The following is an 8,819-nucleotide window of genomic DNA, read 5'->3' as shown; positions in this document are numbered from 1 at the left end:
ATCTCAGTTAGATAATGAAAGAGGCATGTGCCTGGGCACTTTCCCATGGATTTATGCATGGGGTGTTTTCATGCTATGCCAATGTAGATGATGGCTGAAGCCTTTCCACTGGACAGGTGCAGATGACCATTGTTGATTCTGCTCCCTGCCCCATTCTAAATGCCTTCCTATTCCTTCTCTGGTTTCAAAAATTTCTTCAAAACTGACCTTTCTGACCCTCCCAGACCTTCTACTGCTTAATCTATCTTTTCTGGGTGAAATGCCTTATTACATTAAAGGTACTAGGGAAGATGGTGGCATAGTGGTCATGTCACTGAACTAGTAATCCAGAGGTAAATGCAAAATACTGCGGATGCTTGAAATCTGAAATAAAAACAAGAAATGCTGGAAATACTCAGCAGGTCTGGCAGCATCTGAGGAGAGAGAAGTAGAGTTTACGTTTCAGGTCAGTGACCCTTCTTCAGAACTAGCAAATATTAGAAATGTCAAAGGTTATAAACAAGTAAAGCGGGGGTGGAGCAAGAGATAACAAAGGAGAAGGTGTAGATAGGACAAAGTCACAGAATAGCTGACCAGCAGGTCATGGAGCAAAGGCAAACAATATGTTAATGGTGTGTTGAAAGACAAAGCATTAATACAGATAGGGTGTTAACGGACTGAAAATTAAACAGCAGCAAGTACAAACATGAAAAAAAGTGGGTAAACAAATTGAACACACTAAGATGAAATAAAATAAAAACACAAAAAAAATATAAAAAAGAAAAAAATAACTAAAAATAAAAGTGGACCAGGGTGTCACGGGGGGAACAATCCCTTCGGAATGCTGTCAGTTCCCTCTGCGACACCCTGGTCCATTCCTCCATTACCCCCACCACCTCGTCCCCTTCCCACGGCACCTTCCCCTGCAATCACAGGAGGTCTAATACCTGCCCATTTACCTCCTCTCTCCTCATTATCCCAGGCCCCAAACGTTCCTTTCAGGTGAAGCAGTGATTTACTTGTACTTCTTTCAATGTAGTATACTGAATGTAGTATTCGCTGCTCACAATGTGGTCTCCTCTACATTGGGGAGACCAAATGCAGACTGGGTGACCGCTTTGTGGAACACCGCCGCTCAGTCCGCAAGCAGGACCCCAAGCTTCCAATTGCTTGCCATTTCAACACTCCCCCCTGCTCTCATGCTCACATCTCTGTCCTGGGCTTGCTGCAGTGTTCCAGTGAACATCAACGCAAGCTCGAGGAACAGCATCTCATTTACCGATTAGGCACACTACAGCCTGCCGGACTGAACATTGAGTTCAATAATTTCAGAGCATGATGGGCCCCCCATTTTACTTTTATTTTTAGTTATTTTTTTCTTTTTTCTTTTTTTTTGTGTTTTTATTTTATTTCATCTTAGTGTGTTCAGTTTGATTACCCACTATTTTTTTCATGTTTGTACTTGCTGCTGTTCAATTTTCAGTCGGTTAACACCCTATCTGTACAATCTGTATCTGCTTTGTCTTTCAACACACCATTAACATATTGTTTGCCTTTGCTCCATGACCTGGTCAGCTATTCTGTGACCTTGTCCTATCGACATCTTCTCCTTTGTTATCTCTTGCCCCAGCCCCGCTTTACTTGCTTATAACCTTTTACATTTCTAATATTTGCTAGTTCTGAAGAAGGGTCACTGACCTGAAACGTAAACTCTACTTCTCTCTCCACAGATGCTGTCAGACTTGCTGAGTATTTCCAGCATTTCTTGTTTTTTTAGTAATCTAGAGGCCCAGGCTAGTGCCTTGTGGGACACAGGTTCAAATCCCACCACAGTAGCTGGTGGAATTTGAATTCAATTAGTAAATTTTTTTAATGGAATTGAAAGCTGGTCTCAGTAATGGCGCCATGAAACGATCATCAATTGTTGTAAAAAACCTATCTGGTTCACTAATGCCCTTTAGGGAAGGAAATCTGCCACCCTTACCTGGTCTGGCCTACATGTGACTTCAGACCCACAGCAATGTGGTTGACTCTTAACTGCCCTCTGAAATGGCCTCGCAAGCCACTCAGTTGTCGACGGCAATTCAGCATAGACAACAAATGCTGGTCCTGCCAGCAACTCCCACATCCCATGAAAGGAATAAAAAAAATCCAAGTTGCTGTTCCCATTTCCCACTTAATCTGGTTAGCAAAGAGGCACTTGGAAATTTATACTTAAAATAAAAGTGTTAATAAAAGCATAATAGATGCCTAGTTGTTACATCTTTGTCACTTTATGTCAGTCAGGCAGATTCTATTTATATCTTCACTTTTGTTAGGTATAAGGTATTAACGGTTATGGAGCCAGACAGGTGACTGGATTGCAATTACAGATCAGCCTTGATCTAATTGAATGACAGATCAGGCTCAAGGGATAATGGCCTTCTCCAGTTCCTATTATAGCACTGCTGTGCTCGTCCTGAAATAATACTAAATGTTCAGTTTCATGCTTATAATGACCACATGGTGATGTTTGACAGTTGTAGAGGAACAAAACTCCAGTTTCAGGTAGTTTTGCCTTGTCAATAATATATTCTGTTTTATTTATTCCAGCCACTTTCCCTGGACTGCATAGTGTCATATCACTCTCATTGTATTCCATAAAGTCTGTAATTTATTCTAATTGTATTTGCAACAACTGCTTATATTAATACAGCACCTTTAACGTAATAAAACATCCAAGGGGCTTCACAGGAGTAAATGAAGTATGACACCGAGCCACATAAGGAGATATTAGGTCAGATTACCAAAAGCACGATCAAGGAGGTAGGTTTTAAGGAGTATCTTAAAAGGAGGAAAGTGAGACAGAGTGGTCTAGTGAGGGTATTCCAGAGCTTAGGCAACTGAAGGCACGGCCACCAATGATGGAGCGATTAAAATTGGGCTTGCTCAAGAGGCCAGAATTAGCGGAGCACGTATATCTCGTAGGGTTATGGGGTTGGAGGAGATTATAGAGATAGGGAGGGGTGAGGCCATGGAGGGGTTTGAAAATAAGGATGAGAATTTTAAAATCAAGACGTTGCTTGATCGGGAGCCAATGTAACTCAGCGAGCACAGGTATGATAGGTGAATGGCACTTGGTGCAAGTTAAGTTACGGGCAGCAAAGTTTTGGATTACCTCAACTTTATGGAGGGTAGAATGTGGGAGACCAACCAGGAGTGTATTGGAATAGTCAAATCTAAAGAAAATGAAGGCATCAATGAGGGTTTCATCAGCAGATGAGTTGAGACAGGAGCGAAGTCAGACAATGTTACGGAGGTGGAAATACGTGGTATTAGTGATGGCACGAATATGAGATCAGAAGCTCATCTCTGGGTCAAATGTGATGCTAAGGTTGCGAACAGACTGCCTCAATCTCAGACTGTTGCCAGGGAAAGGGATGGAATCAGTAACTAGGGAATGGAGTTTGGAGCAAGAACAAAAAATAATAGCTTCAGTCTTCCCAGTTTAGCAACAGTCGAAGAGTCGAGAGAGGTTGTGGTAAGGTAGAGCTGGGTGTAGTCAGCGTACACATGAAAACTAATGCTGTTCTTTCAGATGATTTCACTGAGGGGCAGGATGTAGATGAGAAATAGGAGAGGTAGATCCATAGGGGACACCAGAGGTAACAGTGCAGAGGAGGAAGTGAAACCATTGCAAGTAATTCTCTGGCTCCAATTAAATAAGAATGGAATCAGGTGAGAGCAGTCCCACCTAGCTGGATGATAGTGGAGAGGCATTGGAGCAGGATGGTGTGGTTAACCGTGTTAAAGACTGCATACAAGTCAAAAATGACAAGGAGGGCTAGTTTATCTTTGTCACAGACTTTGATGAGAGCTATTTTGGGACTGTAGCAGGGGCAGAAACATGAAGGGATTCAAATATGGAGTTCTGGGGAAAATGGGAACAAATTTGGGAGGTGACAACACATTCAAGGACTTTGGAGAAGAAAGGAAGGTTGGAGACAGGCAGTAGTTTGCAAGGATAGTGGGATCGAAGGTATTTTTTTGAGGAGAGGGGACATGAAGGGAAAATTTAAAGGAGAGAGGGACAACACCTGAAGAGTGAGAACTGTTAGCAATATCAAAATTTTCAAAAGAAATACTGTTGCAAGAGTCCAGATCTTAGCCAGTCTTATAAGAAACTTTTAAAAATTGGGAAGAAAATTGCTCTGATCCGAACATGGTACATATAATTTTCAGCAAAACCAAGGGCGTTCATCCTCCCTGTGAGATTTTTTTTTTAAAACACAGTAAAGATACTATAAACATGTTGAATTAGTAGTTAGTAAACCTGAACAGCTTTACAGTGGAACATTCAACATGCCAATATTACAAGTAAAATGCTGGGGCATGCAGATATAAATCAAAGTACAGAATAGAACTGCACAGGGTCAGCAAAAGTGTAATGTTTGGCAGTGTTTAATGAAAAGAGGACTTCATGAACATCTCCTGTACCTGACTTTGAAATGGGTTATAAAATGGATATGAAATATAACATTGTTTATTAGTAATTGTTTTAATCTTCAGCACAGCACATTTCTATTCACTATATACTGGATATGTGAATTTTGCTGCAATCTACAAAAGATCAACTGGTAGTTGATCTCACCAAAGCCTTTGACCTCGTCAGCAGACGTGGTCTCTTCAGACTACTAGAAAAGATTGGATGCCCACCAAAGCTACTAAGTATCATCACCTCATTCCATGACAATATGAAAGGCACAATTCAACATGGTGGCTCCTCATCAGAGCCCTTTCCTATCCTGAGTGGCGTGAAACAGGGCTGTGTTCTTGCACCCACACTTTTTGGGATTTTCTTCTCCCTGCTGCTTTCACATGCGTTCAAGTCCTCTGAAGAAGGGATTTTCCTCCACACAAGATCAGGGGGCAGGTTGTTCAACCTTGCCCGTCTAAGAGCGATGTCCAAAGTACGGAAAGTCCTCATCAGGGAACTCCTCTATGCTGACGATGCTGCTTTAACATCTCACACTGAAAAGTGCCTGCAGAGTCTCATCGACAGGTTTGCGGCTGCCTGCAATGAATTTGGCCTTAACATCAGCCTCAAGAAAACGAACATCATGGGACAGGACGTCAGAAATGCTCCATCCATCAATATTGGCGACCACGCTCTGGAGGTGGTTCAAGAGTTCACCTACCTAGGCTCAACTATCCCCAGTAACCTGTCTCTAGATGCAGAAATCAACAAGCGCATGGGAAAGGCTTCCACTGCTATGTCCAGACTGGCCAAGAGAGTGTGGGAAAATGGCACACTGACACAGAACACAAAAGTCCGAGTGTATCAGGCCTGTGTCCTCAGTACCTTGCTCTATGGCAGCGAGGCCTGGACAATGTATGTCAACCAAGAGCGGCGTCTCAATTCATTCCATCTTCGCTGCCTCTGGAGAATACTTGGCACAGGTGGCAGGACCGTATCTCCAACACAGAAGTCCTCGAGGCGGCCAACATCCCCAGCTTATACACACTACTGAGTCAGCGGCGCTTGAGATGGCTTGGCTATGTGAGCCGCATGGAAGATGGCAGGATCCCCAAAGACACATTGTACAGCGAGCTCGCCACTGGTATCGGACCCACCGGCCGTCCACGTCTCCGCTTTAAAGACGTTTGCAAACGTGACATGAAATCCTGTGACATTGATCACAAGTCGTGGGAGTCAGTTGCCAGCGTTCGCCAGAGCTGGCGGGCAGCCATAAAGACGGGGCTAAAATGTGGCGAGTCGAAGAGACTTAGTAGTTGACAGGAAAAAAGACAGAGGCGCAAGGGGAGAGCCAACTGTGCAACAGCCCCGACAAACAAATTTCTCTGCAGCACCTGTGGAAGAGCCTGTCACTCTAGAATTGGCCTTTATAGCCACTCCAGGCGCTGCTTCACAAACCACTGACCACCTCCAGGCGCGTATCCATTGTCTCTCGAGATAAGGAGGCCAAAGAAGAAGTATTATGGGTCCTGTCATGTGATCCTGTTGCACTGAATGTGTGATGCAAAAATAATTCTACATTACCTTAGGTTATATGTAATTCAGAATTCTGGCAACTATTAAAAAACATTGCCAGATAGCTAGTCTATTTTTAGCCTTTTAAGTATTGTCATAAAGTGTTCTTTTAGCTTTTCACTAAGTTAACAAAAAAGCTTTTTTAACCAGTTATCTCCCTCTGACAAAGTTCTGGCCTCTTACTGAGATTTGATTCAATGGAAGATGAAAATAATATTGTGAAACTGGAACAACAGATGACATGGTGGACAATAATATCCACATTGCAGTGTTAATGGTTATTTTGTCATCATGGTTGACCACCAAAAAATGAGAACCAGTGCAGGTTTGTAGATAACACATAGCATTTCTTGTTTTTGTTTCAGATTTCCAGCATCCGCAGTATTTTGCTTTTATACACATAGTTGGGAATGGGTTACAAAGCAATAACACATTTAGGACCTCACATGCTGCTAATCCTTACAGCAGCTTTAGTTATTTTTAAAATCTGTATCATCTAAACCTTGAGATGTGCTACATCTGTGAAACACCCGACAACATAATTCAGAATAACTAGAGTTTGTGGATACAGTTTTTTGCTCCTATGTTCCAATAGCAAAAATAAGCCCTGATCAATTCATGTGATTTTAGAATTGCAAACCTTGTACATGTTATACAACCATATAATATAAAAGTGAAAAACATTGTCATGAGAAAAATATGTATTTTACTTTTCATCATCTTAGAAGACTCCTTCTTGTTGCCATGCCCTGCCACATCACATTGTAAAATGTGCAATTATAAAAGAGGTGGTTATTGATGTTGAGAAAGTTACCACCACTAATGTAAGCTGAACTCCCATTAGCAAACTTAAATGAAAGAGGTCATTAACCCAGAAAGGTGGACTCTATATAACAAAATATATCTCCAGTGCCTGTAATTTTTCTTTTTCTGATTGGCTAATTATCTGTTTTACTGACTTATCCACCCTCTCTCCACACAACCTTAACACCATATCCTTCTATTCCTTTCTCTCTCTTGCGCTTATCTAGTTGATGCATCTGCTCTATTCACCTCAACTACTCTGTGTGGCGACTTCCATATTCTAACCAAGCTTTGGGTAAAAATGCTTCTCAATTCCCTATTGGATTTATTAGTGACTAGTACTTATGATTTCTAGTTTTGGTCTTCTTTCCAGGTGGAAACAATTTCTCCATTTCTACCCTGTCAAAACGATTTCAATATGATAAAACAGGATCTGGCCAAATGGACTGGGAGCAGCTACTTGTAGGAAATTCTACATCAGACCAGTGGAAGTCATTCAAAAACGAAATAGTGAGAGTTCAGGGCCAACATGTTCCCGTAAAGGTGAAGGGTAGGACCAATTGGTCCAGGGAACCCTGGATCTCAAGGGATATAGAGGATTGGATAAAGAAGACAAAGGAACCTTATGGCAGATTCAGAGGGCTGAAAACGATGGATGCCCTAGAGGAGTATAGAAAGTGTGTGTGTGTGGGGGTGGGGATTACTTAAAAAAAAGTAATTAGGAGAGTGACGAGGGGGCATAAAAAAACACTCGTGGGCAAGATAAAGGAAAATGCCAAGGTGTTTTATAAGTATATTAAGGGCAAGAGGATAACCAGGGAAAGAGTAGGGCCCATTAGGGACCACAGTGGCAATCTGTGTGTGGAGCCAGAGGACTTAGGTGAGGTTTTAAATGATTACTTTTCATCTGTGTTCACTATGGAGAAGGATGATGTAGGTGTAGAGATCAAGGAGGGGGATTGTGATATACTTCAACAAATTAGTATTGAAAGGGAGGAGGAATTAGCAGTTTTAGCAAGATTAAAAGTGGATAAATCCCCAGGCCCAGATAAGATGTATCCCAGGCTGTTATGTGAGGCAAGGGAGGAGATTGCAGGGGCTCTCACACAAATTTTCAAATCCTCTCTGGCCACAGGAGAGGTGCCAGAGGATTGGAGGACAGCGAATGTGGTACCATTATTCAAGAAGGATAGTAGGGATAAACCAGGTAATTACAGGCCAGTGAGCCTAACATCAGTGGTAGGAAAACTATTGGAAAAAATTCTGAGGGACAGGATTAATCTCCACTTGGAGAGACAGGGATTAATCAAGAATAGTCAGCATGGTTTTGTCAGGGGAAGATCAAGTCTAACAAATTTGATTGAATTTTTCGAGGAGGTGACTAGGTGTGTAGATTAGGATAAAGCAGTTGATGTCTGTCTACTTGGACTTCAGTAAGACTTTTGATAAGGTCCCGCATGGGAAATTGGTCAAGAGGTAAGAGCCATGGGATCCAGGGCAATTAGGTAAATTGGATCCAAAATTGGCTTAGTGGCAGGAGGCAGAGGGTGATGGTCGAGGGTTGCTTTTGCGATTGGAAGCCTGTGACCAGTGGTGTATTGCAGGGCTCGGTGCTGGGACCCTTGCTGTTTGTAGTGTACATTAATGATTTAGACGTGAATATAGGAGGTATGATCAGTAGGTTCGCAGATGACACGAAAATTGGTGGTGTCTTAAATAGTGAGGAGGAAAGCCTTAGATTACAGGATGATATAGGTGGGCTGGTAAGATGGGCGGTGCATTGGCAAATGAAATTTAATCCTGAGAAGTGTGAGGTGATGCATTTGGGAGGAGTAACAAGGCAAGAGAATATACAATGGATGGTAGGACCCGAGGAAGGACAGAGGGTCAGAGGGACTTTGGTGTACTTGTCCATAGATCACTGAAGGCAGCAGCACAGGTAGATAAGGTGATTAGAAAGGCATATGGAATACTTGCCTTTATTAGCTGAGGCATAGAATATAAG

Source organism: Heterodontus francisci, chromosome 33 (genome assembly GCF_036365525.1).
Source record: "Heterodontus francisci isolate sHetFra1 chromosome 33, sHetFra1.hap1, whole genome shotgun sequence".
Lineage (NCBI taxonomy): Eukaryota > Metazoa > Chordata > Chondrichthyes > Heterodontiformes > Heterodontidae > Heterodontus > Heterodontus francisci.
Note: the sequence above shows the minus strand (reverse complement) of the source record.